The sequence below is a fragment of the Chiloscyllium plagiosum genome, unplaced genomic scaffold, assembly GCF_037043375.1.
Source record: "Chiloscyllium plagiosum isolate Xiang-an unplaced genomic scaffold, Cpla_swu_hap1 HiC_scaffold_33, whole genome shotgun sequence".
In the NCBI taxonomy this organism is placed as follows: Eukaryota; Metazoa; Chordata; class Chondrichthyes; order Orectolobiformes; family Hemiscylliidae; genus Chiloscyllium; species Chiloscyllium plagiosum.
In genome coordinates, this window is record NW_028270171.1 from 25,833,940 (window position 1) to 25,861,817 (window position 27,878).

The following is a 27,878-nucleotide window of genomic DNA, read 5'->3' on the forward strand; positions in this document are numbered from 1 at the left end:
AATCCCGCCCGTAACGCCAACGTCATCGCTGCTCACCAATAGACGGGTGCACTGATAGTTGAGTGACAGCAGGTATAACCAATAGTAAGAAGAGGATCCACCCGCTGTCGGAAGCGCTGCCACTCCCACAGACTGATGTCTCCCTCTTAGAGAGGGAGAGCCGAGAAAGCGGATTGTGTCGCAGTCATATGGACTTTTGAGGTGAGATTGAACGACATCTCGTCCGACCAACGGAGAAGGACACTGAATTGAGAACAAAAATTGAGGGGATTGGTAGCTCCTGACTTACTTAGCCTTAATTTATATTTTATTCGTAGATGGGATGTGGGCAAATCTGGTTGGGCCAGCATCTCCTGTCTATCCCTAATTATAAGAGAGAAGTCAAGAGATAACCATATTAATGGAGCTCTGGAGTCACATGTAGGCTTGACCAGGTAAGAATAGAAACATTGTTAAGAATTATTCAGCCCATCGAAACTGCTCTGCAATTCAATGAGACCATGGCTGATCTCATAAACCTCAACTCCACTTAACTGCCTTTTCCCTAAAACCCTTGCTGATTAAAAATCTCAACCTATTCTGAGAGAATAGAATCTTACTTTCTGTCAGTTCCAGATAAACTTAATGGCCCAGCCTCCACAGCCTTCTACAATAATGAATTCCACATTCACTATTAGAAAAAAAACTCTTCATCTCTGTTTTAAATGGATGATCCTTTATTATGAGATTATGCCATCTCGTCCTAGATTCTCCTCTCCACATCTATCCTGTCGAGTATCCTAAGATTCTTGTATATTTCATTAAGGTTGCCTCTCATCTTCTAAACTTCAATGAATACAGACCCAACCTACTCAGCCACTTCTCATATAGCCCCTTCATATTCCAGAAATCAACCTAGTGAACCTTCTCTGTACTGTCTCCAATGCCAGTATGTCTTTCCTCCAATAAGGCAAACACAACTGTTCATAGTATTCCAGCTACGGTCTCACTAATGTCTTGCATAATTTTAGCCAAACCTGCTGACCTTTTTAGTCCATTTTAATTGAAAAAAGGGCATCCTCTCATTTGCCTTAGCATAAAACAAAGAACTGCTGACAAAAATTGCAAACAAATATGAAACAAAAACAAAATTTGCTGGAGGAACTTGGCAGTTCTAAAATATCTGTAGAGAGAAAAACAAAATTAAGGTTTCAAATCCAGTGACCCTTCTTTAGAACTTCTGCTCCAAATGTGTTTAAAAACATCTCTGAACAGGTTGATTAAAAATATCTCCAATACTACCTGTTTTGCACCACTGATCAAGATCAATTTCTATCCTTATACATTCAATTGATTTGATCACACTTTCTAGTATCACAAAATTATACATGTAAGAGTCCAATTTAGTAATCCAGAATGATTTGAAGATTCCCCTCCCTTTGCAGAATCCAACTCATTCCTAAATTATGCATGATTTGTGCACTGCACTACCATTTACTAATTCTAAATTGTGGCATTTGCTCTACTCTTGCAATTTAATTAAAATTACTTTTATCACCACATTTTTTCCCTGCATTTGATAACAAGCAGTTCTGAATGTACTTTGATAAGAAAGGTATTCAAGCTAAGGAAAGGCCATACCAAGTTGCCAAAATAATTCAAGAAGTGGCTATTTTAATGACTTGACATTCCAATGATTTCACTAGTTTCCTTTCTGTCCTATATCCTGAGCAATCTTCCTCCTTGATGGCTAAGGCCGAGTGAATAAAAGCATTAGAGAGTGTAACACACAGGCCTGCAAACCCAAACATTCCCTAATTCAGTCTTGGTTTGTGTTGACTTATTTGATCTCAGCCAGGCAATACATAGACATCCTACAAAAGAAGCACCAATTGAGAATTGAATACCTCTAACTAAACAGCAAATTAACACAATAACAGCATTTAACTGGACACCTAGGTTCTGTGACAGAAAAACTGCAGATGCTGGAATCCAAAGTAGACAGGCAGGAGGCTGGAAGAACACGGCAGACCAGGCAGCATCAGGAGGTGTAGAAGTTGACATTTTGGGTGTAACCCTTCTTCAGGACTAGGTGTGAGGGGAGCTGCAGACAAAGGGGGAGACGAGGGGTGGGGGGGGGTTAGTGGTGGGGATAGGTGAAGACAAGTGGAGGGTTGATTAGTTAATGGGAGGAATGAATCCAGTTGGTGGCAGGGAACAGTGGCAGTGAGGTGGAGAGGCTTGGAAGGGAGATTATTTGAAATTGGAGAGCTTAATGTTGAGTCCTGCAGACTGTAGGGTGTTCAGGCGGAAGATCAGGTGTTGTTCCTCCAATAGGCAGTGTGATTTGATTTGGCAATGAAGGAGGCCAAGTACGGTCATGTTGAAAAGGAGTGGTTGGGGGAATTGAAATGGGTGGTGACTGGGAGGTTGGTCAGCCTCTGCGGACCCAGTTGTGATGCTCAGTGAGCCGTTCCCTAAGTTTACGTTTGGTCTCTCCGAAGTAGAGAAGACCATCAGGAGCACCTGATGTAGTAAACTAGGTTGGAAGAGAGGCAGGTGAACCTCTGTCTCACTTGGAAGGACTGTTTGGGGCTCTGGATGGAAGTGAGGGGGGTGGTGTACTGGCAGGTTTTGCATTTTTTCTTGTTGTAGGGGAAGGTACCTGGAGGTTCAGTGGTGGGGGTGGTGTGATTTAAGGACTGTCAGGGAGAACAGACCTTGCAGAAGGCTGAGAGGGGTAGACGTTCTTAGTAGTGGGGTCTATCTGGAGTTGGCAGAAACATTTGAGGATGATCCATTGGATGCAGAGACTGGTGAGATGGTAGGTTACGACAATGGGGACTCTGTCCTTATTGCGTTGGTGGGGCGGTTTAGAGTAGTGGAACAGGGAATAGAGGTCGTGCGGTGGAAGGCTATCTAGATGAAGGAGGGTGGAAAAGCACGTTGTTCAAAATAGGTGCACATTTGGAATGCTCAGAAGTGGAATGTCTCCTTGTCTGAGCAGATGCAGCAGAGGTGGAGGAATTGGGAGAAAGGGATGGAGTTCTGGCAGGATACTGGGTGGGAGGAGGTGTAGTCCAGGTAGTTATGGATGTCTGTAGGTTTGTAGGAGACTGTCTGGAGACTGTCACCAGAGGTGGAAATGGTGAGGTCGAGAAAGGGGAGGGATGTGTCCGAAATGAACCAAGTGAATTTGAGGGCAGTATGGAAGTTGTGGGTGAAGTCAATGAACTGCTCCAGTTCAGCCTGGGTGCAGCGATGCAATTATCGATGTAACAGCGGAAGAGTTGAGGTACAGTGCCTGTGTAGGTGCTGATGAGGGACTGTTCGATATGGTCGACAAAGAGGCAGGCGTAGCTGGGGGCCATCCGGGTACCCATGGCCACCCCCATGATTTGGAGGAAATGGGAGGAATTAAAGGAAAACTTATTGAGGGTGAGGACCAGTTCAGCAAGGTGGAGGTGGATATTGGTTGAGGAGGACTGGATGGGTCTATTGGAGAGGAAGAAGCGGGGAGCCTGGAGGCTGTCCTTGTTGGGTATGGACATGTATAAGGACTGCACATCCATAGTGAAAAAAAAGCGCTGTGGGCTGGGGAATTGGAAGTTGTTGAAGATATGAAAGGCGTGGTTGGTGTCGCAGATGTAGGTGGGAAGTGCCTCTCCCTTTAAGGGGGAGAGGATGGAGTCGAGGTAGGACGAGATGAGTTCGGTGGGGCAGGAGCATGCCGAGTCGATGGGTGGCCAGGGTAGTTGGGCTTGTGGATCTTGGGGAGCAGGTAGAACTGGGTAGTACGGGGTTGGGGGACTATGAGTTTGGAGGCAGTGAAGGCACTAGTGGATCTTGGATTTGCATGATTGCATGAATGACCGCAGTAGGGTTGTGGGCAAGGGGGAGGTGGGACATGGTGTCGGAGACTTGGCAATTGGCCTCTGTGATATAGAGGTCCGTCCTCCAGACTGCCACCGCCCCATCTTTGTCAGTGGGTTTGATAGTGAGCCAGGTGTTGTTGTGGAGTGAGTGGAGTGCTGCACATTCAGAGGGGGTGAGGTTAGAGTGGGTGAGGCGAGTGGAGAAATTGAGGTGGCCGGATGTCATGTTAGCAGTTTGCAATGAAGAGTCCTAGGGCAGGTATGAGGCCTTTAGGTGGTGACCAATTGGAGGAGGAAGGTTGGAGGTAGGAGACGGGGTCGTCTGAGGGAGGTTGGGAGTTTTTGTCAAAGAAGGAGGCACAGAGGCGGAGGCAGGAGAAGAAGAGCTCCACGTCGTGCCAGATCTGGAATTCGTTGAGATGGGGACAGAGGGGTACGAACGTGAGCCCTTTCCTGAGGACAGACCATTTGGCCTCAGAAAGCTTGGGGGTGGGGATTTGGGGGAGTCCCGGGGTAACTATTAGGTGGTTTTGGGGGGGTGTGATAGCATGTAGTGGGTGAGGGTTCAATATGGTGTAGTGGGGTGAAGTGGGTGTGGAGGAGAAGAGGGATTGGGAGGAAGGTGGAAAGCGGTGCGGGGGGTGAGGTGGAGAGGGAGAAGTGGAGGGGTAAGGTGCATTTTGGGGGTGGATGGGTGAGGAGGAAGAGCTGGTATGCTGGCTGGTTGCAGGATTCATTCCTCCTCCAACTCTGCCCCCAACTCACCCTTTATCTGCAGTTCCCCCAACTCCCACCCCCAGTCCTGAAACATCAACTTCTACACCTGCTGACACTGCCTGACTTGCTGTGTTCTTCCAGCCTCCTGCCAACCTAGGTTCTGTGGCAGTTGATTTGGGATTTGATTTGGGTGGCACAGTGGCTCAGTGGTTAGCACTGCTCCCTCACAGCGCAGTGACTCAGGTTCAATTCCAGCCTCAGATAACTGGCTGAGTGGAGTTTGCATATTCTCCCGGAATCTGCATGGGTTTCCTCCCACAATCCAAAGATGTGCAGGTTTGGTGAATTGGCCATGCAAAGTTGTCCACAGTGTTCAGGGATGTGTAGGTTGGGTGCATTAGTCAGGAGTTAAAGGTAGGGGAATGCGTCTGGGTGGCTTACTCTTCTCTTCGGCGTGGATCTGTTGGGCTGAAGGGCCTGTTTCTACACTAGGGATTCTACGATAACATGAATATAAATCAATATAATTGCATGCATGAAGAGGTATCATAATAAAGTCCATTCCATTCATTTATTTTTCACAAAGTGACTGCTATAAGAAGTTGGTTAAAAAAGTCCTATTTACTGATGTTGTGGAGTTTTGTGATCTTGATAAAATGATTGCAATGTTATTCAACCACCCTGTAATCAAGAAAAAATAAATAACACTCCTTTAGCCACAGTATTTAAATGGTTAGTCCAGTTCAGTTTCTGGTCAGTGGCAACTCCTGGGATAGTACTAGTTCAAGATTCAACTATGAATAATAATGAATCATGGTTGGATTCTGTATTGTTGGCCATGGTCATTACTTAGCACTTGTCTATTGCAAATACTACTTGCCACTTCTCAGGCCATGCCAGAGTCTTGTTGCGTTTGTACACTGACTGTTTCAGTATCTGAGGAGTTGTGATGGTGCTAAACATTGTGTCAACATCAGCAAACATCCCCCAATTCTAATCTTATCATGAAGGAAACATAACTGATGAAACAGCTGAGGAGCACCTATACTAATTTCTTGTGGCTAAGATGATTGATCATCGACAACTATAAAAACATTTAGCATAAAGGAAAATATGACTCCGAGGACCAGAACGTTTTTCCTCTGATTGCCATTTAGCTAGGGCTTCTTGATGCCACACTTGTTCAAATGCTACTTTAATGTCAACGGCAATCACCCTCACTTTCCCTCATGGGTTCATCTCTTTTATTCATGTTTGGACCAAACCTGTAATGAGGATGGGCTCAGTGGGCCGGGCATAAATCAAACCAAGCAACAGTGAGCAGATTATTGTTAAGTAATTACCACTTTGCCGATTGTTGGTCAGATTAAAGTTTTCTAACCTTAGGTTCCTAACTCTAAAGGGCATTTGTGAACCAGATGTTTTTGACAATTATTTCATACTTGCCATGAGATTAGTTTTTAGTTCCAGATTTATTAACCAAGTTCAAATTGAACATTGTGGGATTTAAAACCATGTCCCCATAGCATGGATATCTGGATTACTAGTCTAATAACAATACCAGAATGCCACCATCTCCTCCTGATGATGATGTAGGATCTCTCCATCCACATAAAAATACAGATCAGACCTTAACTTTTGATCTAACGTATGACTCCTTCAACAATGCAGCACTCTCTGTGCCATATGAAGTGCCAACCTAGATGATGTGCTCAAGCCCAGGAGCAAGCTTTAAAATCAATACCTCTGACTTGAAGATGAGAATCAGCTGAGCCAACAAGAAAGGGAAGTCCTGTCCTGAAACATCGACCTCATCTGTCATTGACAGTAGTGTATCACTCCCTATATGGTATTAAGAAGATGATACATACATAGTTCCTTTATCCCTCATGGCACCTGAGTAGGTTGCTTCAGCAGGAGCTCATCTGCTCCATTCATTTCTTTCTCATTTTTTTTTCTTCTTCCTTGATGTTTCTTTTCTTCACACCCAGTCTCAGCACAGACCTGGTGAGGTGTCCTCTCAGCCCAGTCTGACCTGTGGCGGTCTCTCCGTGCTCATAGCATCTCTCGGCCCAGCATGGTGGTGTCTTGGCTCAGTCTCCCAACAGCCCACACCAGTCTCTCAGCCTGGAGTGGCAGTGTCTTTGCCCGATTTCTCAATGGCCCATGGCGACCTTTCAGCCTGTCGTGGCGATACCTCAGCCTGGTCTCTTGGCCCAGCATCGCGGAATATCAGCCCCCATCCTGCCAAAGTGAGAGACACCATAGCTTAGTCAGTCCCAGTACTCTTAATTTTCCAGCATTATTATTGCAGTGGAAATCCAGCTTTTTTATTCTCCCCTCTGTACTGAGGCCAGTAGAATCACTCCGGTTGAGAATAGCAAACAGTCTGGGACCTTTCTCGTCTGTTTGGCTCACCTATTCACTATGACCAGCAACTGGGTTATTGCAGAGCCATGTACTATCTGAGATGAATTACCTTATTCCAGTACTGCGACAGTGGGTTATTTCAAGTGACCTGTGTTAGGCAAGGTCAGATCAATTTCAGACAGACCAAGCATTCAAAATATTGAAATTTGCTCATTTTTTAATTGTATGCTTAATTTTTCCAGTTGCATTCCTCCCTTTAATTTCCTGAAGCAAAGCAAATTTACTAAGTTACTTCACAGCTGGAGTTAGCAGAGTTTACTGTGCAGATTAGAATCTCTGCTATCTGATGTGGTACTTTGGTGTAAGATAGTGTTTTGGGAGTCTGGATCATATTACTTCAAATATAAAGGCAGCCCCCTGAGAATTATAGTTTGAAAACTTTAGTCCCCTTTGGGACAGAGAGCTCAGAAACAGCATAACTAAAATATGTTTATATTTTGTGTCATTAAAGGAGCAGTTTCATCCAGAGGATAAAAGCAATATGCTTTCAATGCCTTGTCTCTTTGACCTATTTTGTTTTCCTCCAGATATTTTCCCAAAGGTCTATATTCACAGTAGTGATGGGATCAACTGCCTCAATCTTAGACTATAGAATACCTCTCAAATATCTAGCCCTGTCTCTTCTTTTAAAACGTTCTTTAAAATGACCCTAACTAACTATTTACAATCTAGATTAATTACTTGGATATAGGTTTAGAGGGTACTCAAACCAAATTTCCAAATTTTTAAAAATTGCAAGTGATTATGGAGTGGTTAGGTGAATGGGCCAAAACTTGGCAGATGGAGTTTAACTTGGATAAGTATGAGGCTATCTATTTTGGTTGGAGAAATAGAAAGACAACTTTATTATCTAAATGAAGAGAAACTTCAAAGTGCTTCAGTGCAGAGAGATCTGAGTATCCTTATGCATGAATCACAGAAAATGTGTAAGGAGGTACAACAGGTAATAAGGAAGGCAATGGAATTTTGGCATTTATTGTGAAAGGAAAAGAGAAAGTAGGGAAATGTTGCTACAACTGTACAAGGTATTAGTGAGAATGCACCTGTAGTATTGCAATACATTTTTGGCTCCCTTACATGTGGAAGGTTGCAGTTGCATTGGAGGCACTTCAAAGGAGGTTCACTAGATTGATTCCAGACATGAGACATTTGTCTTATGAAGAGAGATTAAGCAGTTTAAGCCCATGCTCTCTCGAGTTTAGAAGAATGAGAGGAGGTCTAAGTGTGTATAAGATATTACAGGAGGTTGACAAAGTAGACATAGAGCAGGTGTTTCCATTTGTGGAGCAATCTAGAATGAGAGGGGTGTAATTTTAGGATAAGGGAGCAGATTTAAAAAGAGATGAGAAGGAATTACTTCTCTCACAGTATTGTGAATCTTTGGAATTCACTACCCCAAAGTGCAGTGGATGCCAGCACATTGAGTAAATTTACTCAAGGAGACAGACAGATTTTAAATTAGTAATGCATTGAACAGTTATGAAGAATGGACAGGAAAATAGAGTTGAGGCCAAGATTAGATCAGCCATGATTGTATTGAATGGCAGAGCAGGCTCAGGGGGCTTAACTGCCTACTTCTGTTCGTAGTTCCTATGTTCTTATGTGTCAACTTCCAAAGGAAAGAACAAGAACCATGAAAACAGGAGCTGGCACTGGCTGTCGACCAGCCCATAGAGGCACAACAGCCTATGGAAGAGGACCCATTTAGCCATGAAATGTTGGCAAAAAACGGATTCTGCAGGATTTAATGCAGCTACCTTCGTAAGGACAGACCATCAATGACAACAATTTCTCAGCTGGAGAGTTGACTTCTACATCTGCTAGATGGGCACCTGTATCCTTATGAATCAAGAGGTAATCCCATTCCAGTTGCCTTGAAAGCAAAAGTGGTCTTAATTTCTATGCTTGTGAGTCACTTCAAAGAGTCATTGGGGACCTCTGCAAAATCTCTCAGGCATCCACTCATGTGCATTTATAGATCAATGTTTTTCTGTTTGCTGTAGCTCAGCTATTTAATAATTTCCCATTGGATGCCAGAAGTTAGGGAACCACAACAGGGACTTTGCTGCCATTACAGAATTTAACAGGTAGAGAATCGCAAATTGATTGTATCTATGTAGCCATCAGGGCTCCCTTTCAGTAGCCAGCAGTCTTCATGAATACAAAACGGTTTCATTCCATGTAGGTGCAGATCATCTGTGACCACAGGTAATGTAGGCATACAAATGTCATACAAAGAGTTGACATGAGACCTAATTCTGGAAAACTCTCAGGTGCCAGCCAGCCACTCGCTTGTCCACACCCCAAGTATGTACAGGGATGGTTGTCCTAATTCATGACACTTGCTTGGAAGGTTAAGGCGAATCCAAAGAAGTTTGTTAAGTATATTAAAGCAAAAACAATAACAAGTGAGAGAATAGGACCCCTCAGGAACCAAAATGGACATGTATATATGGATTAGTCAGCATGACCTTGTGAGTGAGAGATTATGCCTCTCCAATTTGTTCGAGTTCTTTGATAAAATCACCAGGAAGGTTGAAGTAGAAGTAGAATATGGATTTCCATAAGGACTTTGATAAGGTTCCTCATGGTAGGTAGCTCTGGAAGGTTAACTCACATGGAATCTAGGGAAAGCTGGCAAATTAGATACACAATTGGCTTGATGTTAGGAAGCAGAGGGTAATAGTGGAAGGATGCCTGTTGGACTGGAGGCTTCTGACTAGTGGTGTACCTCAGAGGTCAGTGTTGGGCCCATTACTGTTTGTTATCTATAATAATGATTTGGACGAGAATGTACAAGGCATGATTAGTAAGTTTGTAAATGATACTACAATGACCAGTATCATGGACAGTGAGGAAAGTTACCAGAAATTGCAGTAGGACCTTGATTAACTGGGGAAGTGGGCTGAGAAATGGCAAATGGATTTTAATATAGATAAGTGTGAGGTCTTGCATTTTGGAAAGTCAAATCAAGTAGGAGTTTCATAGTAAATGGTAGGGCCTTAAGTGTAGAACAGAGGGACCCCGGGATTCAGGTGTACAGTTCTCTGAAAGTGGAGTCACAGGTAGACAGGGGAGTGAAAGAAGGCTTTTGGCACACTGGCCTTCATCAGCCAAAGCATTGAGTATAGAAGTTGGGAAGTTATGTTGCAGTTGTACTTGAAGTTCGTGAGGCCATACTTGGAGTGTTGTGTTCAGTTTTAGTCACCGTGCTATAGGAAGGATGTTATTAAACTGGAAAGAGTGTAGAAGAAATTTACAGGGATGTTTCCAGGGCTCAAGGGTCTGAGGGAGAGGTTGGACAAGCTTGGACTTCTTTCTTTAGAGCATAGGAGATTGGGTGGGGGATGGGATCTTATACACTTTTATAAGATCATAAGAGGCATGGACAAGGTGACTGCACTCAGTCTTTTTCCGAGGGTTGGGGAATCAAGGACTGGAGAACATCAGTTTAATGTTAGAGGGGAAAGAATAAAAGGGAACCTGAGGGGCAACTTTTTTACACAGAAGGTGTTACGCAAATGGTATGAGCTGCCAGCGAAAGTAATTGAGGTGGGTACATTAACAACATTTAAAAGGCCATTTGGACAAATACATGGAAAGAAGAGGTTTAGAAGGATATGGGCCAAGTGCAGGGAAATGGCGTTAGCGTTGATGAACATATTATGTCCATCATGGTTTATGTCTGATTCTCCAGGCATATCGATTCTTCTGTTCCTCGGATGCTGCCTGACCTGCTGCGCTTTTCCAGCAACACAGTCTCGCCTCTGATCTCCAGCATCTGCAGTGCTCAATTTCTCCGACAAGATATCATAGCCTGATCTAGTCCCATTTGCCAGTACTTGGCCCATATCCCTCTAAAGCCTTCCTATTCATATACCCATCCAGATGTCTTTTAAGTGCTGTAATTGTACCAGCCTCCACAATTTCATCTGGCAGCTCATTCCATACACACATGCCCTCTGCGTCAAAAAATTGCCCCTTAGGTCCTTTTTATATCTTTTTCCTCTCACCCTAAACTTATGCTCACTAGTTCTGGACTCCCCCACCCCAGAGAAAAGTCCTTGCCTATTTATCCTATCCATGCCCCTCATGATCTTATAAACCTCTATAAAGTCACCCCTCCACCTCCAAAGTTCCAGGGAAAACAACCCCAGCCTATTCAGCCTCTCCCTATAGGTCAAACCCTCCAAACCTGGCAACATCCTTGTAAATCTTTTCTGAACCTTTCCAAGTTTCACAACATCCTTCCGATAGGAGGGAGACCAGAATTGCACACAATATTCCAAAAGTGGCCTAACTAATGTCCTGTACAGTTGCAACAGGACCTCCCAACTCCTATACTCAATGCTTTGACCAATAAAGGAAAGCATACCAAACACCGTCTTCACTATCCTATCTACCTGCGACTCTACTTTCAAGGAACTATGTACCTGCACTCCAAGGTCTCTTCGTTCAGCAACACTTCCCAGGACCTTACCATTAAGTGTAAAAGTCCTGCTCTGATTTCCTTTTCCAAAATGCAGCACCTCACATTTATCTAAATTAAACTCCATCTGCCACTCCTCAGCCCACTGGTCCATCTGATCAAGACCCACTGTACTCTGAGGTTACCTCCTTTGCTGTCCATTACATTTCCAATTTTGGTGTCATCTGCAAACTTACCAACTATACCTCCTATGTTCATATCCAAATCATTTATATAAATGACAAAAATTAGTGGACTCAGCACCAATCCTTGTGGCTGTTCACAGGCCTCCAGTTGGGCCAAAGGGCCTGTCTATGCTGTTGGACTCTCTGACTTGTCACCAATGCACAGACTGTTACTGACAAATACAGTATTATCCATGCTTCCACAAGGACCACCATGCTTCCACAAGGACCATGAGAAGATGAGACTCAGATTCCTGGATCTTCAGACAATGCAGCGGATCCAAGACAGAGTGAACCATTGATAGTTGTTTATAATGTCCTCCTCATCCTGACTTGATAAATAGGGAGATGTCTTGGGACATAATGAGATGGAGGAGCTGGAGGTCTACTCTAGTAAGAGAGTGTATGCTGACATGGCCCAAGCGGTCCCTCGTATACACCAAGACAAAGGGCTTTGGTTCACCAAGCAACTGAGGCATGTGAAAATCTCACAGCCACTTGCTTCCAGGGTGACTAAGCTACATTGACAAGTTTACTTTGCTGTTCTGTTTGTAACTGGGCTAACTGGCCTGCAGGCAACTGCATCGTCTAAATAACATGTCTTATTCACTGAGAACTGTTTTGTCTTGCATGTTTTTTTAAAAATTCATTCATGGGATGAGGGCGTTGCCGGAGAGGCCAGCATTTAATGCCCATCTCTAATTGTTAAGAGTCAACCACATTGCTGTGGGTCTGGTCACATGTAAGCCAGATCAGATAAGAATGGCAGTTTCTTTCCCAAAAGACATTAGTGAATCTGATGGGTTTTTCCAGTAATCAACAATGGGTTAATGGTCACCATGAGATTCTTAATTCCAGATTTTTTTTTTCCTGCTGAACCAAGGTCCCCAGAACGTTATTTGGGCCTGTGGGTTTACAGTCCAAAGCTAATATCACTAGGACATAGTCTCCCCGATGTTATTTGGAACAAAAGCAAATCTATTCTTCTCTCTGCTGTGGATGTGACAACCTCAAAGCAAGAAGCCTAGCTGAGAGATATAGTAGCTTTGCATTAACTGTCAAGCCTAACACCAGCTACTCCTGCAAACGGGCTCATGGAGGGCTGCAATATTTTGGATCACCTGTCCATTAACAAGAAGGCTAATCGGGGAGCCATCAGCTCCAGGAAGATTTATCAGATCCATGACATTCTACCTATACCATTAACCTCATTCTTCCCTTTCTCCCCTTAGAATCCTGTAGTATATTAGGATTCTACACTGTACATTTGCAATGGCTATATGTTCTCCATGAGTAAGCTTTCAATATCAAATGCACTGAAATGTCTACACTTTCCCACTATACCTCCATACCAGGAATAATGCAAATAATTTCTCAGTTGAGCTTTTCCTAGCTGATATCCGAAGATTGGCTTGCCTGGTGATGGAGACCCCAACCAGGAAAACGACCTTTGGCTCCTGCACACCTGTGACTGTTAAGCATAGTTTTCATCAATTGCTTGTGCAGCACCAACTTTGTGGCTGCCCCATGTTCAATATCATGCCATTGAACTTATTGGATAAACTGTGGATCATTGAACACTGCCTATGCAACTTTGACTGTGTGCACAAATTCAAGGTCTATGGTTTGCTGGATTATGAGTGAATGTCTGCACATTATTGACGCAGTGAGGAATTCAAAGGTTTCTTCAGGAAAGGGCAGCATCTCATTGTAATGGGGGAGGCTGTTGTATTGCTTTCTTGTAAGAAAATCATAGTGATTAGTGAAGAAATGAGACTACATCAGAAGCTAAAAGATTGAAAATGCATACATGTTCAAAATTCATACTGCAATTAACTACTCAGACCCACTGAAGTGACCTCAAAAGGATTTCTTCTTCCTTCACTTACCACTGCATCTAAGTGGAAACTCAACATCTCCCACTAGAGTATGCCTTGTTCACTGTAAAGGTGTAAAGTGGGTGTGCTGTGTGGATTCAGAATCTAGAGATATTAAGAGTCTCCTGCACGCTCTTCATACTGCTACAATAGCAATTTCAGAGGGGAGTTGTGGAAAAGGGCAACTCTGGAGTCAAAACTCAGGACTTAGGAGCAGGTGATTTGGCCCTTCTAGGCTACTCTTCCATTCAAAAGTATTGTGGTGGATATTGTTGTGGGCTCAACTGCATTTTCTTGTCTTCCACCCCATAAACTTAATGATTCCTCGAAAGAAAGAAAACCTCCTCATACATGTCTTTAAAAGGGAGATTTCTCATTTGGAAAATGTGGTCCATAGTTCTTGTCTCCCTTACAAGAGAAACCATCCTTATGATATCCATTGTAGCAAGACCCCTCGAGGATGTTTTTTTTCATAATATCAACTATCATTCTTCTGAACTCTAATGGGTAAAGGCCCAGTCTATCAAATCTTTTGTCACAAGATAGTTTCTTCATCCCAGGAATGAATAGAGTGAACCGTCTCCAAACCACTCATGCACAGCCATATTTCATCTTTTGATCATCTATCTTGATATTGTTCTGAAGATTTTTTATGATCTCTTTTACTTTTCTGCTCCTTCCAGATGAAGTCTCAGCTGCGTTGAAACAGGGTACTGTGCAGTGTGGCTCAAGGATGACCAACCATGTCTTCAGAATCTCCTGACACCACTTACAATTGCACCCAGGGCTATCAGAAGATTGTTTCTCTGTGAATTTTAAGTTTGGGCTTGTAATGTTTTCACATTTTGCAGGGATAGTATTGAAATAGAAAAAAAACTGTTTGCTGGTTTGTTCAATTGCATGTAAAACACAAATTTAATACTGGAGATTGACACTTCCACTTCGTACTGAGGGTTGAGAGATTTATTCAGATAAACTGACTCAGAAAGGTATTGAATATCCAGTAATCTTTTGTTTTAATTGCTTTATTGGAATTTCCCCAAAATATGAAGTTGAGTCATTACCTGCCACAAGTGCAAGTAAGTTCCAGGTTTGATTTCTTAGTCTGTGTCAACATAGTTGAACTCAGCACTGCAGTTGTCCTCATTTCCAGACTAATGGGGGAAAAAATCCATCAGGGTTTCAAATTCATTCCATACGGCAATATGATGGTGCAGTGGTGATGTTACTAGACTAATAATCAAGATGCTCAAAGTTTGGGAGAAGATTTGTAGCTCGGGTGCTCGTTGTTGTGGTTCTGTTCGCCGAGCTGGAAATTTTTGTTGCAAACGTTTCGTCCCCTGTCTAGGTGACATCATCAGTGCTTGGGAGCCTCCTGTGAAGCGCTTCTGTGGTGTTTCCTCCGGCATTTATAGTGGCCTGTCCCTGCCGCTTCCGGTTGTCAGTTTCAGCTGTCCGCTGTAGTGGCCGGTATATTGGGTCCAGGTCGATGTGTTTGTTGATGGAGTTTGTGGATGAGTGCCATGCTTCTAGGAATTCCCTGGCTGTTCTTTGTTTGGCTTGCCCTATAATGGTAGTGTTATCCCAGTCGAATTCATGTTGCTTGTCGTCTGCGTGTGTGGCTACTAAGGATAGCTGGTCGTGTCGTTTCGTGGCTAGTTGGTGTTCATGGATGCGGATCGTTAGCTGTCTTCCTGTTTGTCCTATATAGTGTTTTGTGCGGTCCTTGCATGGGATTTTGTACACTACATTAGTTTTGCTCATGCTGGGTATCGGGTCCTTCGTTCTGGTGAGTTGTTGTCTGAGGGTGGCTGTTGGTTTGTGTGCTGTTGTAAGTCCTAGTGGTCGCAGTAGTCTGGCTGTCAGTTCTGAAATGCTCCTGATGTATGGTAGTGTGGCTAGTCCTTTGGGTTGCGGCATGTCCTCGTTCCGTTGTCTTTCTCTTAGGCATCTGTTGATGAAATTGCGCGGGTATCCGTTTTTGGCGAATACCTTGTACAGGTATTCCTCTTCCTGTTTTTGCAGTTCTGGTGTGCTGCAGTGTGTTGTGGCCCTTTTGAATAGTGTCTTGATGCAACTTCGTTTGTGTGTGTTGGGGTGATTGCTTTCATAGTTCAGGACTTGGTCTGTGTGTGTGGCTTTCCAAAGGACTAGCTACACTACCATACATCAGGAGCATTTCAGAACTGACGGCCAGACTACTGCGACCACTAGGACTTATAACAGCACACAAACCAACAGCCACCCTCAGACAACAACTCACCAGAACGAAGGACCCGATACCCAGCATGAGCAAAACTAATGTAGTGTACAAAATCCCATGCAAGGACAAACAGGAAGACAGCTAACGATCCGCATCCATGAACATCAACTAGCCATGAAACGACACGACCAGCTATCCTTAGTAGCCACACACGCAGACGACAACATGAATTCGACTGGGACAACACTACCATTATAGGGCAAGCCAAACAAAGAACAGCCAGGGAATTCCTAGAAGCATGGCACTCATCCACAAACTCCATCAACAAACACATCGACCTGGACCCAATATACTGGCCACTACAGCGGACAGCTGAAACTGACAACCGGAAGTGGCAGGGACAGGCCACTATAAATGCCGGAGGAAACACCACAGAAGCGCTTCACAGGATGCTCCCAAGCACTGAGGATGTCACCGAGACAGGGGACGAAACGTTTGCAACAAAAATTTCCAGCTCGGCGAACAGAACCACAACAATCAAGATGCTCATTTGGATGCATGGTTTCATAACAATCCCACTATAACAACCCATAGAATTTAAATTGAGTAATAAAAGCTGGAATTTAAAGCTAGTGTCAGTAATGGTGACCATTAAATACTACCTTAGGAAATGTGCCATGCTTGCCTAATCTGAAAGACATGTGACCGAATCACACAATATTGTGGTTCACTCTTAATTGTTCTCTTAAATGGCCTAGCAAGCCACTCAGTTCAAAGGCAATTAGGAATGGCCAATAAATCTAACACTGATTTTTTTAAAAAGACTCATCATAACCGAAAAGTGTACTAATGACAAAATTGAATTTGGACAAAATTGAATATGGACATAATTGGCTTGGCTATGAACCCTTCACAAACAAGTCTCTAAAACAGGTGAATGATAAGTTTAAGAAGTTTGTTTGCTACCTCCTTTGGCTAACTACCAGGAGGTACAGGCACTGGTCAACAAGGACATCCTATCTGAATTTCTGTACTCCTTTAGGAAACATGTTTTCTTCATCATACCACCTTCTCTTGCACATTTTGGATTGATTACCAAACAGCATAAGAAATTAACTAGTCCTATAATGTCACATAGAGGGACTTAATAGTGTAGCTGTGGTTATATAGGGTCATTCAGCACAGAAACAGACCCTTTGGTCCAACCAGTCCATACCGAACATAATCCCAAACTAAACTAATCCCACCTGCCTGTTCTTGGCCCATATCCCTCCAAACATTTCCTATTCATGTACTTATCCAAATGCCTTTTAAACACTACAATCGAATTACTATATTATGGAGCAGGTTCAGTGCACCGATTGGTCTTTTCATGTCTGTTATTTTCATATGTTTTCAAAATTCAAAACCTCTTTATAATATGACTGGCAATATTAACTTTTGCAAGGCCTTATAATTAAACAGATCACCAATTATGACACTGATCCCTCATCTACACTTCTAGCTGCTTTCAGCAGTTACTATCTGTAATAGTTATAGAGGTTTTGAAACTGGTACATCAGCTCCTGGTACATTTCATTGATTGCACTTTGCCTCTGAGTCAGTAAATTTGGGTTCAAACCCTATCCCAAATTGCATAATCAAGGCTGACACATGAGTGCAATTGTAAACACAGTGTGTAAAACTTGGGAACAGGAATAGATTATAAAGCCTCTCAAATATGCAGCACCATTGGGGAAGGTTGTGCTGAGATTGAACCTCAATTTCTCCTTTACTCCTAACATTAATTCCCTCGATTTCCCTAAATTTCTATCCTACCTTTTTGTATACTCAATGACCAAACATTCAGAGCCCCAAAGGGTAGAGAATTCCAGAGATTCACAAACCCTTAGATGAAGACAATTCCCTCTTCGTGGGCAGCACGGTGGCACAGTGGTTAGCACTGCTGCCTCACAGCGCCAGAGACCCGGGTTCAATTCCCGACTCAGGCGACTGACTGTGTGGAGTTTGCACATTCTCCCCGTGTCTGCGTGGGTTTCCTCCGGGTGCTCCGGAAGATGTGCAGGTCAGGTGAATTGGCCATGCTGAATTGCCCGTAGTGTTAGGTAAGGGGTAAATGTAGGGGTAGGGGTATGGGTGGGTTACACTTCGGCGGGTCGGTGTGGACTTGTTGGGCCGAAGGGCCTGTTTCCACACTGTAAGTAATCTAATCTAATCTTATCTCAGTCACAAATAATTGACCCTTTATCACAAAACCACGTCTTCTACTTCTCAGATTTCAAACCAGGGTAAACATGTCTCAGCACCTAACTGTCAATCTCTCTTATAATTTTATGGAACTCCCAACAAATAACAATAAGGTAATTCCTAAGAGGCTTAAACTTCAACAGGCAGTTATCCAGCATGTGGAACCCACAAAAAATGTTTTTCACTGAGTTAGAGTTGGAGATTTTGAAGGTTTCTGACTTAATTAACTAAAGTGATGCCCTGAGAAAGTTGGAGGATGAAAGTTTGCTGTAATTCCTGCGTAACTATACTATTGACTCCCTTCTTGCACTAATTGCCTGCTTTTTCACATAACCAAGCCTACTATCCGAAACTTGCCACTACAATTCTTCTGGACTCCCCAGTCTGTTTCCAACAACTGATTCCCTCTCTCATCTGACCATACTTTATCTGAAACTCCCAAACCCAATTCCGACCTTAATCCATGTACACCTGTCACTTCCCTATCCCTTAAGAAACCAAGACCTTTCAATAGAGAGGCAGGTCATAGCACCAGCACTTCACTGATGATGGTGATGAAACATCTGAAAACAAACCTTGCAGCTCAGCGAGTTAACTTACATACTTATCATCGACCTAAGCTACAAATTTTCTCAAAAATTACTTACCTATTCCCCTCACCACCTACTTATCACTCTAACCCTCATACACTTACCTTACACATTTATCATCCCTCACATCGAGGTCTGAAAAGGTTACCTTTGAGAAGTACCATAAGCACTATCCTATTGGCTTAGGATTTCAAAGGAGGACCTAACATCTGATCCCCTTGAAGTTTATAATAATATCTACTATACCAATGTAACCTGTAGTTAGTTGCTAAAAGCAATAAACTATATCTTATTAACTGTAAGAGACTCTTCTAGTTGGTTCAGGAAGTGGTTTACTCAAGCACACGAAATCAAACAGCCCAGTAGTTTACTACACCGAAAGAGGATAATGGCATACACCATACTGAGCTGGCAAGCTCAGAAAACATTTAGATTATTGTTAATGTTTTGGGACCTTAAGCTTTGTACTGATGAATACAGCAGCTAGTGCCCTAAAAAGGAGGTACAGCTTCTACAAACATTCTCCACGCTGTTCCCAAATAGTGTCCTTAAGAAAGGAAGAAATAATACTGAGCGTCCATCATGGTTCAGTTGATGAACCAAGTAATAACTGAGTCACAGAGCTCAGAAGAGTCTCAAGTTTGATTTCTAGTTTATATTAATTAGCTAATCTCGATTGGGTGGTGTCATTGAGACATACTCCACGGAAACAGACCGTTCCGTCCAACCCATCCATGCCAACCAGATATCCCAACCCAATCGAGTCCCACCTGCCATTATCCAGCCCCTATCCCTCCAAACCCTTCAAATTCATATATCCAGATGCCTTTTAGATGTTGCAATTGTAGTAGCCTCTACTACTTCCTCTAGGCAAAAGTGAGGACTGCAGATGCTGGAAATCAGAGTCTAGATTAGAGTGTTGCTGGAAAAGCACAGCAGGTCAGGCAGCATCCAAGGAGCAGGAAAATCAACATTTTGGGCAAAAGCCCTTTATCAGGAATGAAGGCAGGGAGACTCCAGGGTGGAGAGATAAATGGGAGGGGGGTGGGGCTGTGGAGAAGGTAGCTAAGAATATAATAGGTAGATGGGGGTGGGGATGAAGGTGATAGGTCAGAGAAGAGGGTGAAGCGGATAGGTGGGAAGGAAGATTGGCAGGTAGGACAGGTCATGAGGATGGTGCTGAGCTGGAAGGTTGGAACTGGGGTAAGCTGGGGGAAGGGGAAATGAGGAAACTGGTGAAGTCCACATTGATGTCCTGGGGTTGAAGTGTTCCGAAGCGTTCGCCTCATCTTCTGCCTCGGAACACTTCAACCCCAGGGCATCAATGTAAACTTTACCAGTTTCCTCATTTCCCTTTCCCCTCCCCCCACTTAACCCCAGTTCCAACCTTCCAGCTCAGCACCATCCTCATGACCTGTCCTACCTGCCAATCTTCCTTCCCACCTATCTGCTCCACCCTCCTCTCTGCTCTACCCTCCTCTCTGACCTATCACCTTCATCCCCACCCCCATCCACCTATTGTACTCTTTGCTACCTTCTCCCCAGCCCCACCCCCATCCCATTTACCTCTCAACCCCGGGGGGTCCCTGCCTTCATTCCTGATGAAAGGCTTTTGCCCAAAATGTAGATTTTCTGCTCCTTGGATGCTGCCTGACCTGCTGTGCTTTTCTGGAACCTCTCTACCACTTCCTCTGGCAGGTCATTCTATACATGTACCACCCTCTGTGTGAAAAAGTTGCCCCTTAGGTCTCTTTTATATCTTGTCCCTTCACCCTAACCCTATGCCCTCTAGTCTGGATTCAGGTAGGGACTTTGCAGATATTTTCAACAGAACATAATTAGCCTATTTTCCCATCTCTGATTCCTGTTCAAGCATTCATGCTGGAAATTTGTAATTCCAAAAGGACACCATTGCACTGTGAGATGATGTCTACACAAATATTTTCAAAGATTGGCTGATAGGTTGAGATTCCAATGCTGCCATCCTCTGTGGAATGGCAATTCAGTAAGAAACTACAACTCCATAGAAAGAGAAGGGGCCAAAAACCAACTATAGTTATTGATGGACACACTGGGCTGGAATTTTGACATGGTGGGGGCAGTCAAGAAAACAGGATGCCTCATCAAGATATTCCTACATATTTCTATATCTCTGCTGGAATTTTTCTGGGCAGCCTCGGAGCAGGGTCATCTCTATTGAGATGGCAGCCAAATTATTGAACTAAGTCTCCACTTAGGTGCCATTTTGCACCTGTATTAGTAATTTACCAATATTGGAGTGGTTCCGTGCTGTGTGCAAAGGATGGTAGCTCGATCAAGGCAGCCCTCCTGTGACAGTGAGAATGGAGGCTAATCAAAGCCAGAACCTCTGTGCCCCAATGACAAGGTCAGGGAAGAAAGATTACAGCTTTGTCTGTGACTAAGACTGTACATGTGTTTCCCCTTTTACCAATGCGCTACCAAGCTTGGGCCTTTTTACTTCATGTCCACCATGTTGTACTTGCCTGTCTGTCTCCGTAGTGCCCACTACGTGCAGGGCCTCCTAGACTGACATTGCTATGAGCCTAAATGGACCTTCATCTATGAAATCCACCTTCCATCATTAATAGGAGGCTACTTTTCTAGAAGGTTATGCCTGTGGGCTCAACACCAAAATGACAGGGTTTGGTACCTTGTTTATAAGCTAAACTTTGGAGTCCTGAAACCTGTAGGAAAATCTAGCCCAGTGTAGATCATAGAAAATAGAACAGTACAGCACAGAACAGGCCCTTCAGCCCACGATGTTGTGCCGACCACTGATCCTCATGTATGCACCCTCAAATTTCTGTGACCATATGCATGTCCAGTAGTTTCTTAAATGTCCCCAATGACCTTGCTTCCACAACTGCTGCTGGCAATGCATTCCATGCTCTCACAAATCTCTATGTAAAGAACCCGCCTCTGACATCCCCTCTATACTTTCCTCCAACCAGCTTAAAACTATGACTCTTTGTGTTAGCCATTTCTGCCCTGGGAAATAGTCTCTGGCTATCGACTCTATCTATGCCTCTCATTATCTTGTATACCTCAATTAGGTCCTCTCTCCTCCTTTTTTCCAATGAAAAAAGTCCAAGCTCAGTCAACCTCTCTTCATAAGATAAGCCCTCCAGTCCAGGCAGCATCCTGGTAAACTTCCTCTGAACCCTCTCCAAAGCATCCACATCTTTCCTATAATAGGGCGGCCAGAACTGGACGCAGTATTCTAAGTGCGGTCTAACCAAAGTTTTAAGAGCTGTTACAAGATCTCACGACTCTTAAACTCAATCCCCCTGTTAATGAAAGCCAAAACACCATATGTTTTCTTAACAACCCTGTCCACTTGGGTGGCCATTTTAAGGGATCTATGTACTTGCACACCAAGATCCCTCTGTTCCTCCACACTGCCAAGAATCCTATCCTTAATCCTGTACTCAGCTTTCAAATTCGACCTTCCAAAATGCATCACCTCGCATTTATCCAGGTTGAACTCCATCTGCCACCTCTCAGCCCATCTCTGCATCCTGTCAATGTCCCGCTGCAGCCTACAACAGCCCTCTATACTGTCAACGACACCTCCAACCTTTGTGTCGTCTGCAAACCTGCTGACCCATCCCTCATCCAAGTCATTAATAAAAATTACAAACAGTAGAGGTCCAAGGACAGAGCCCTATGGAACACCACTCACCACAGACTTCCAGGCAGAATATTTTCCTTCTACTACCACTCACTGTCTTCTGTTGGCCAGCCAATTCTGTATCCAGACAGCTAAGTTCCCCTGTATCCCATTCCTCCTGACCTTCTGAATGAGCCTACCATGGGAACCTTATCAAATGCCTTGCTGAAGTCCATATACACCACATCCACAACTCGACCCTCATCAACTTTTCTAGTCACATCCTCAAAGAACTCGATAAGGTTTGTGAGGCATGACCTGCCCCTCACAAAGCCGTGTTGACTGCATTTAATCAAGCCATGCTCTTCCAGATGGTCATAAATCCTATCCCTCAGAATCCTTTCTAACACCTTGCAGATGACAGACGTGAGACTTATTGATCTGTAATTGCCGGCAATTTCCCTATTTCCTTTCTTGAAGAGAGGAATTACATTTGCCTCTCTCCAGTCCTCAGGTACGACTCCAGAGGATGCAAAGATCTTCGCAAGTGGCGAAGCAATTGCATTTCTCATTTCCCAAAGCAGCCGAGAACAAATCTGGTCTGGGCCTGGCGACTTGTCAATCTTAATGTTTGACAAAATTTTCAGCACATCAGCTTCCTCTATCTCTATCCATTCCAGCATGCACACCTACTCTTCAAAGGTTTAACTCACTACAAAATTTGTTTCTTTCGTAAAGACAGAAACAAAAAACTCATTTAGGGCTTCCCCTAAATGTGACAGCTATTATTAAACTGAAGGTTGATAAACCTGTATTTTCAACATCCAAGTGTTCTAACAATATACATTCCATTTCTGGTCACTTCATTCCAGCAGAACTTTGTACTAAATGATTCCATTTGTAAACATTTTGCTTTTTCAGCTCCACAGCTCTGGGAATGCAGCCCAGACAGATGGGTTAAAACCTTCAGATGACTATTCATTGCTGATTAGAAATATGATGAAGTATGATTCCCAATGCTGCTCCTGTTTTCAATCCCAGTGGATCCAAAACTACATCACAAAGTAATCAACCCTCACAATTCACAACTTATTACATCTAACAATTTGAAAAAATATGAAACAATTAATACATGTTCCAAATTAGTTTTTCCTCTTCAATTTTAAAAAGGACCACAATGATGAAACTCCCTTTTAGTCCACTGAAGAGGTCTTTTAATAGCTGTGGTTATTGAGACCTCGGGCTTGGATTTTTTGTGTGTCATAAAACAGTCAGGAATGGTTGTGGCTTGGACAAAAATTGGGTCAGCATTTTAGAATTTCTTACGAACCTATGGAATATATAAATCAGGATCAGGGATTGATCATTCAGACTCTAAAGCCTGCTCTAACATTAGTAAGATCATAGTTGATCTAATTGCAACCTCAAATCCACATTTATGCCATCCCCTGATAACCACGCTTAACAATAATTTATCTGTCTGTGTCTTAAAAATATTTAAGAACTCTGCTATCACTGTCTTTTCACAACGATATTCACTCCCTTTGGGAAAACTCTTTTTTTGCGTAAACTATTAAAATGGACAACCACTAATCCAACATTTTCTTGTAGGAGGAAACATCCTCTCCATATCCACCTTATCAAAACTTTTCACTTCTGGTTACAATCCAATCTGCATGACCTCTGACATTGGGTAAAACTTGGGTGAAAACCGCTTCAAGAGTCAGGAATATTCTGACAAGTAAATGTTAAATGATTTCCAGCTTCAAATTAGATTAATTATCAAATTAGGTTAAAATTAGATTTGTTTTAATGCAATGATTGTTTGTAAGGCTCTATACTGCAAAGATAAGTTGACCAGTAGTAACAGGTACAGCAGTGATTAAGAAGGCAAATACAATGTTGTCATTTTATTAAGGGGTATGGAATGTAAAAGAAGGGATGTTGTGCTACAGTTGTATAGCAAGTTGGTGAGATTGCATCTCATATACATGGAAATCTCAGAATTATCACAAGTGGTCACCTCTTCCTGAAGACCTGGTTTGGCATGAGGAGTCAAAGGTTGGACACCTCACACCTGTCTCTGGCCAGTTCTGAGTATTTTTTACCTGCAATTAAACAAAGGTAGAGATTGAATGAGGTAAAAGTGGCTGGCACAGCTATTAGTGCCGGTGCAGGTGGTGAGGTCTCCCCTGTGAGTGAGCAGAAGTGCAAAGGCATGCATGGTCTCGGAAATGTGAGAGTAAGTGAAAGAAAGCGCTGTATGTATTGATAGAGTTGGTGACCATTAGCCTTGGTGGGGGTGGGTGCAGAGGAAGAGTTTGGGTGTGAGAAGGCAGAGAGAATAGTGACATTTATCCTTGCAGAGCACAGAAGATCATTCAACTTCTTGCAGCACTACTGCCTCTTCCACCAGACTGCAAACACTGCACTAATCTGGGTGACAACTTCAGACCACTTTGGCAGGATCTAGAACTATGGTATCCTCCTCTTCATCACTCCATCAACTAGGATTTCTAGGTTCCTGTCCCTTTCTCAGCCATGCGGCAACACACCATGAATGTCAGTTTCTAGCTTGTAAAATTTGATCTGGTGCACAGTTTGGATTTAAATGTGATGCCAGTGGCACAAATTCTGAAAAGTCCCAATGAGTATCTCAACAATGAATGCAAGATAGTGTGAGTGCAATGCCACAGGGGCATGTTGCACATATAAAGAGATAACTTGCTGGAGCTTATAGAGACTTATTACCAGTGTTTGTGTGTGTTGTCACTTTTTATTGGTGTTTGTAGGACTTTCATACATTCAAGAAAACCTTATAATTAGGTTCTTTTGTTTTAATCTAGTTAGTTGCATTTCAACTTAAGTGTATATACGGAAAAGCAATAAAAATGTTTGTTGCAACCAAACAAAGGTGTTTGGTGTTTAAAAAGAGGGGTTCTTGATTTTCCCATGTGTACCTAGTAATAACATTGGAAATGTTATTACTAGGTACAGTAATCCAGAGTAACGCCAATCTTTGGGAGCACAAGTTCAAATCTTATTCTGGTAGTAAGTGGAATTTAACTGAAGTTAACTAAAAGAAATCTTAATTTTAATGCTAACCTCTACTAATGATTCGGAGATGCCGGTGTTGGACTGGGGTGTACAAAGTTAAAAATCACACAACACTAGGTTATAGTCCAACAGGTTTAATTGGAAGCACACTAGCTTTCGGAGCAACGCTCCTCTGATGAAGGAGCGTCCCTCCGAAAGCTAGTGTGCTTCCAATTAAACCTGTTGGACTATAACCTGGTGTTGTGTGATTTTTAAATCTCTACTAATAGTGACTGTGATAACAATCAATGATTGTCATAACCAAAATATGGTTGATCCTTATTCTTTAGGGAAGATTATCTGTTTTACCTGGTCAGGCTGACATCTGACTCCAGGTGCACCAAAATATGGATGACTTTTTTTTTCTTTTTTATGCCCATCCTTGATTTTTTTTACCTCCACACTACCACCTAATTGCGGTAGTGCTTATTTTTTTCCCCAGCACCCAGCTTGTGTGTGCAGGTGTGAGACACGGCGAAAGACACAAAGTGCACAAATCTTTATTCAATTTCCACCACCATGAAGGAAAGAAACACCCAAGTGGCCAGTGACAAGCAGTGCCCTTGATATCAAAGGGCAATGCTGCATGATGTGGATGACTCTTAACTGCTGTCAAGGACAATTAAGGATAAACAACAAATGCTGAACTTACAACATTCACATCCCATGGACAAATAAAAAGACTCTTCCACTCCCAATCACCATCTAATGTCCTTTGCTAAAGATGAGCTTTAGTCAGGGACAAGGGTGGGTTTTGGCTGGGACACTTTCGGTAACAACTTAGTGGCATTTCTAGTTAACATTCATTGTAAAAGAATAGTAACGTTTAAATCTCTGAAATCATAACACTATTAAGAGGCAACACATTCAAGAGAGGAGTAAGGATTTTAAAAATGTTTTGTTTTGTTAATTCAATCTGCTGATACTCAAAATATTTTCCAAAGATGTTTAGATTCCCTACAGTGTGGAAACAGACCCTTCAGCCCAATAAGTCCACACCGACCCTCTGAAGAGTGGCCCACCCAGACACATTTCCCTCTGACTCATGCACCTAACACTACGGGCAATTTAGCATGGCCAATCCACCTGACCTGCACATCTTTGGACTGTGGGAGGAAACCGGAGCACCTGGAGGAAACCCACGCAGACACGGGGAGAATGTGCAAACTCTACACAGACTGGCTGCCCGAGGCTGGAATCAAACCTGGGACCCTGGTGCTGTGAGGCAGCTGTGCTAACCATTGAGCCACTGTGCTGCCCAATGTTATTATATGACACTATCACTTTGGTCCAATAAAGCAGTCTTTTCAGATAACTCAAATCTTTTTCCAAGCATTGACCATTTATTGATATATTTTGATCATTGTGTTTTGAATTGACCAACGCTACATTTAATTTATGCATACCATCTTTTTCCTTTAATGTTTAAAGTTGTTCTGATAGGATACATCTAATTCCCAAACTCATTAATCTGTATAAATAAGAGCACCAACATGTTTTTCTATCAATTTACTAACAGCACTCTCACTAATGAAAACTGAGCTTGGCTGTAAATACTCCCATTTTGCCCTGGAGGTGAAGTTATAAATTCCACTGAGTGACTCATTCATGAGCCTAATAGTTTGCAAACTACTTTTGTGGCTTGCTTTATAAGAAGAGACAACACAGATGTCAGTTATTCACATTCCTTTGCCACAGCATTCATTGGACAGCAAGACATTTTAAAATTATTTTTTTCTTATCTGAAATCCTTTTCTAACTTCTCTGTGCTGGAGGTGGAGTCCCAAGCTCTGGCTTTCTCATGTGTTGGGATGCTATTTTTCACATAAATGCCATCATTAAAAAAAAATGTTTAACTCTGGAGGAAAGAGGGAAACTATCTGGACCTTATCCTGATTTCACCTGACATAGGTTTGCAGGCAAAAGTGCAGAACTGAATGCCATCACTGATATTTCTTTTTCCCTTCTTTCTATGCTGAGGTCACTAGAGTAAAAATTATTCCCCAGGCAAGTCCCACCTGAGACCTGTTAGTTCAGTTCAAATTGGCCTTTCTTGGATCATGTGGTTGAGTATGCACATCCCTGTTTAGATCCTCATGCATCTACCAGACAAACCAAATTGAGTCAGGGCCAGTGTGTGGCAATATCTCAGGAAATGTTCACATCTACACTGTGAACTGTGTTTTAACACTACAATCATAATGATGGTGTTAACTCACCATTTTTAGTATGTTTTTATCTTCTGTTGTATCTTTTTTTCACCTATTCAACTGACATGACAGGGAAATGCCATTGTCTAAACCTTTCAGTCAGAATGTGCTGAAAAGCTGGGTGATTTTCTGCTGTGTGCTTCTTATTGAATGCATGTAGTAAATGCATTTTTGTTGAGGGACCTAAGATTGCAAGGTATTCAACAGAATATAACTGCACTTGCTACAATGTTCACTTTAAAATGCTGTGGAATGTACTTTTAGATATTTTATGAATGAAGTACATTTATGGAATAGAAAACTAGATCATTCAATCTAATGGGTTAATGCTTCACACAAGCCTCCACTCACCCTTCATAATTTTACCTGA

The 27,878-nt window shown here is 42.8% G+C and overlaps 1 long non-coding RNA gene across 3 annotated transcripts; it reads left to right on the forward strand.

Annotated features, from left to right (window-relative positions):
* Nucleotides 1-101: 101 nt before the first annotated feature.
* LOC122542325 (uncharacterized) lies at nt 102-27,403 on the forward strand. 3 transcript variants are annotated; one of them, XR_015752577.1, is made up of 4 exons: nt 102-201; nt 318-434; nt 8,620-8,855; nt 26,243-27,403. It is a non-coding gene; the product is annotated as an uncharacterized LOC122542325 (long non-coding RNA). The 3 variants fall into 3 exon arrangements; XR_015752578.1 differs by lacking the exon at nt 8,620-8,855 and having other exon boundaries at nt 26,243-27,399; XR_006309776.2 differs by lacking the exons at nt 8,620-8,855; nt 26,243-27,403 and adding an exon at nt 14,215-14,888.
* Nucleotides 27,404-27,878: the final 475 nt, after the last annotated feature.